Below are 4,909 nucleotides of genomic sequence, written 5' to 3' on the forward strand. Positions count from 1 at the left end.
AAGCCCAACCAAGTGTGATTCCCCGTGCCTTCCCCAATAGGGTCTCCCAAGAGATTTCAGATGAACTCCACACCAATGTTCCGTAAGCACCCTGAGCATCTGTTGGCCATGACCCAGCAGTTAATGAGCATTTAGGATACACAGGGTGGCTGCCTCGGGCAGGGTGGCTTATTGGAGTAGCAAGCATACAGGAGAGTAAATGCCCTAATTTTGTGATCTGTTTTCTTCTCCCAAGTCCCCACACTGACATTTCTTGGGCTTTAGGTCTGATATTTACTTCTTCGTTTATTAAAGGGAATAGGAGGTAATGGCTGTGATTATGTGGTTGTGTTTTCAGTGAAACATGCTCTTTAACGACTGTGTGTTGACACAGTCAGACACACAGACACTCCGCTTGTCTCTGTGGGTGGAGAGACAATGCATGTTGTGCCTCTGCAGAGTTTTACTCATGTCGGCATGAAAGCAACAGTGGGAGCCGTGTTGCACTGGATGCCTGATGTTCTTCTAGGTCATGGCACCATCCCAGCAGCTGGATGGGCTGACTGCTCCATGGGGGGCTTCCCATCTCTGGTGAAGGTTCTTTGCAAAGGTGGGGCTGGCATGGACTGGTGGGCCCTCAACTCCTACCAGATTCCAATCCTTCCTGCTTCTGGCTCCCAAAACCTCCTCCTGACAATCCATTTCCTTTATAGCAGCCTCATGGTTTTTGACCAGGCGGTGACCATCATCCGTCATCCATCCATCCACCCATCCATCCATCCATCCATCCATCCATCCATCCATCCAACCATCCAACCATCCATCCATCCATCCATCCACCCACTCATCCATTGATCCATCCATCCATTGATCCATTTATCCATCCATAGATCCATCCACCGATCCATTCTTCTATCTATCCATCCATCCATCCACCCACCCACTAGTAGTCATTATCTATTCTCCATTGCCCCAGAATAAGACCCAGACTCCCAAAAACATCCTTAGGATGATGTTGTTATAAGCAATAGAAGGTCTCAACTCAAATTAGTCTAAGACTTAAGGACATTTGTCATCTCACAGCCCAGAAATCCTGGCAGGGCATGCTCCAGACAGGATGTCAAAGCTCTGACTTCACTTCTCCTGGATCCCATGGGCTCTGCCCATTGGCTGCATCTTCAAAGTGGAGGCGAGGTGCAGCCGCTCTGGGCATCACAGCCAGACACAAACATGACAGTATCCCAAGGGAAAAGAGGGGCTCTCTCTTCCACTGTCTCCTTCCTGCAGATGGTGGAGGTGGGTGGGGCAGGAGACGACTTTTGGCTATGGATTTTCTAATCCCCAGGAGAAGCCGATCGTGAAGACTGAATTCAAACCCCACACACCGTCTCAGTGGGTCTTCAGGCAGGCCAGGCAGAGCAGAAAAAGACAAACAAACAACTACCTTCAGCGGGTTCCAGAGGCCCAGTGACTGGTCAATTGGGTACAGACATGCCAACAAATCCCTGCCCGCAGAAGGCAGAGTCCCTCTCTTCTGCCCAGAGCTTGGCACCATGCTACCAGTCATGGAAAGACAAACTCCAAACTGTCTGTTCACCTTGCAGCCCTCCTCCCTCCACCCAAACCCCCTCCCGGAGCTGACCACCCACCCCCACTCCACTCATCGGGGTCTCTCAAACAGCCTTCTCACTTGTCACCTTGGCTGTGCTTTTCTTTTGCCCAGGAAGGAAGACAATTGGCATAATGGCTCTTTGTGCTGAACATGTTACCAGAGCAGAGGCTGCCAGAGCCCCTGCAAGCTCCCTTCTTCACGCTGGCTCCCAGCGCCCCACCCAGTGGCTCAGGCCCAGCTCAGTGCACCTCGTCCTCCCTCCCCCAAACAGAGGTGGTGAGGGGCAGGGGCAGTCACCTGGGCGCTGCTGCCAGAGGTCCTGAGGCCAAACCACAGCCTTCAGATGAGTGTCAGGGTGGATGCAAGCGATGAGGACTGTGGCCAGTCCATCCTTCTTCGGTTTTCTTTTAAACGAAGAAAGGAAAAAAAGGCCCCATCACAAAAGTACTCTGCAACTTGAGTTGAGGGGAAATGTCTGGAGTCACCTGCCCTGGATGTACCTTCCTGGGCACAACTTGCCATTTGTCCCCAGTGCCCAGTGGGAAACCCCCCCACTCGCCCAGCCCCAGGCTCCACTGCATAAAAGGGAAGTCAGAAGGTGGAGCATCTTTTAGGTATTCATTCAACAAACTTCACCAGGCACCCACTGTGGGCTAGCCCCTGTGCTAAGTGCTGGCTGTGGATACTGATGTGGGAAGCATGTGGGCTTGGACAGGCTGTCCCTCAGTAGCGGGGTGGCTAAACAAGCCACTTAACCTGTGAGAACTCAGTGTCTGGGTTGGCAAAATGGGAATAGTATAGACCTCAGAGGGCAATTACTAGGATTAGATAAGATGTGTAAAGCATTTAGACAGAGCTCAGAACACGATAGGTAGTGATGGCGGCAATGACTGTATTCGTCCGTTTTGCATTGCTATAAAGGAATACCTGAGGCTGGGTAATTTATGGAGAAAAGTGGTGTGATTGGCTCACGGTTCTGTAGGCTGTATGAGAAGTGTGGGTCCAGGATCTGCTTCTGGTGAGGACCTCAGAGAGCTTCTACTCATGGAGGAAGGCAAAGGGGAGCTGGCATGTCACGGAGTGAGAGGGGAAGAAAAAGATAGGGGAGGAGGTGCCAGGTTCTTTCTTTCTTTTTTTTTTTTTAACAACTAGTTCTCATGAAAACTTGCTTGTTACTCTGGTGGACAGCACCAAGCCATTCATGAGGGATCTGCCTCCAAGACCCAAACACTTCCCACCAGCCCCCACTTCCAATATCGGGGATCGCATTTCAACATGAGATTTGGAGGAGACAAACACCCAAATTCTATCAGACACAAAGCTCCTGCCCTCGGGGAGATCACAGGACGCTATGGAAGCACCACTTGGACTTGAGTTTAGCTGGGGGCTCCTAGAGGAGTGACTGCACTGGGCTTCGCCAGGCATAGCAGTCCACGTAGGCATAGCAGTTCACGTATGCGTACTCGGCATCCAGGTGTCTTTGCAGTGACTTAGGGACTGTGGTTGCTTTGCCCTTGGGGGTCCTTGGTCTCATCCCGAGGGAGACAGCACTTGGAGAGCCCCGCCTGCTCCTTGGCCTCAGCTGGAAATGACACTGACCATCCAGCTCTCCATCCCTGGATCAGGACTCGCCACGTGGCCCCACATCACTGCAGAGGGGCTGGGAAACGCAGGGAAGCAAACGGATACTCGACCAGCAGTAAATGTACACCATTTAGAGGGTAGGGCCAGGGGGATTCCAGGCTGCGGGAGCCGGGACAAGAGGCAGAAGGGTGTCTGGGAGCCGTCAGTGCTCCGGGTGCCTGCAGGGGGGCGGCAAGGAAGGCGGATGGGGGCTGCATGGTGGAAAGGATGAGGTGGTGGGTCAGGCTGGGCCGGGCTGGAGAGCTCTGGCTACAATGAAAAGAAGGCGGTGGAGTGTACAGGGCACAGAGACCTTTCGGGAGGCCGTTGCAGAGATCTCCACACGGGGGATGGACTCCTGAATGGGGCCATGGTAACGCAGCAGGGGAGGAGGAAGCAGGGCCTTGAGCTATCAACAGTGGAATCCAGCTGGGGACGGGGCAATTCCCAGACTCCTCACTTGAGCGACTGTCATTCACTGAGCTTACGATCAGGGAGGCTAGGGCAGCTTTGGAGAAAGATGACAGGCTTGTTGATGGATCGCCCCAACAGGCAGTAGGTTACAGCATTAGAGGGCTCAGAGAGACCCGGGCCAGAGTCACCAGCCTGCTCAACACCAGGTGCCCTGGCCACCTCCCCTCACACCCTGCAAAGCATCCACTGCCCTTCTGCCTCTGACCCCTGCTGGGCACTGCTCAGCAGCCAGTCCCCAAAGAACAAAGGGGAGCCTGACAGATTAAAAAGCCCCGTGTGTTATCCTGGCAACTGAAGCTCGGAAGCCGGTGATCAATTCCCAGTCTGAACATAAGTAATCCCAGGACAGGTGGGGGTGGGACGGGGGAACAGACATGAAGGTGCTCATTATGGCAAGTGGAAGGATGCTTTTAACACAGAGACGGCCAGGGCACATCACATAAATATCATGCTTTGCAATTGTGGAGGTAATTGAAACATGATTAACCCCCCTGGTCTTTGGTCGTTGGGATTTGGAATCCCATATATTATGAACACTCTGTTCTGAAACCGGCTCTGTTGGCCCCTCCTCTGCAGACAGGAGCTTTTCTCATAAGCATCATAAAAAGCTTCGTGCATTATTGAACAGTGGAGTTAGTTTTCCTGTGCCCTGAAGTCCTTTGCCATTTTCTCTGTTGCATTCTGGCATTTATTTCAAAGGCTCCTTTCAAGTCAACACAGACCCACCTGTTCAGCCTCCAGGAAGGACTCCCCTCAGCCCCGAACACAAGCCCTTACCTCTCACTTCTGGGAAGAATCATGTTATCTGGAGGTGAATCAGAGGCGAGCTCTTTACAGATCAATCAGTGTCTACCTTACATTCTAGCCATTTCACAGATGGGCAAACGGAAGTGCAGAGGAGTTAAGTCATTTGCCTAGTTCACCAAGCAAAACCAAAATAGGGTGAAAATGGAAACTGAAAAACCTGTTCTGACTTAGGTAAATCATGGTCGCACCCTGTGCTCTGCAGAGGGAAAACACAAGCTCTACCGGACAACTGAGGATGAAGCTGTCCCTGAGCAATCCCACCGGAAAGTGGCAGGCTTGGGAAATATAGTTGTGCTCGCTGGAGCCTCTCTGCCCCGCCAAGAGGCCTGAGTGCCTTTTATTAAACAGAGGACTATTCAACAATAAATATTTCTCACGCAAGGCCGGAGGAGTTACCATACTTGGCTCCCTCCC

The 4,909-nt window shown here is 52.2% G+C and overlaps 1 long non-coding RNA gene across 1 annotated transcript; it reads right to left on the bottom strand.

Annotated features, from left to right (window-relative positions):
• Positions 1-815: 815 nt before the first annotated feature.
• Positions 816-4,588, bottom strand: LOC105470120 (uncharacterized). Its single transcript, XR_980297.2, has 3 exons — positions 4,466-4,588; positions 1,889-1,995; positions 816-1,377 (listed from the first exon to the last, which is right to left on the bottom strand). It is a non-coding gene; the product is annotated as an uncharacterized lncRNA (long non-coding RNA).
• Between the last annotated feature and the right edge of the window lie 321 nt (positions 4,589-4,909).

The sequence above is a fragment of the Macaca nemestrina genome, chromosome 9, assembly GCF_043159975.1.
Source record: "Macaca nemestrina isolate mMacNem1 chromosome 9, mMacNem.hap1, whole genome shotgun sequence".
Taxonomy (NCBI): domain Eukaryota; kingdom Metazoa; phylum Chordata; class Mammalia; order Primates; family Cercopithecidae; genus Macaca; species Macaca nemestrina.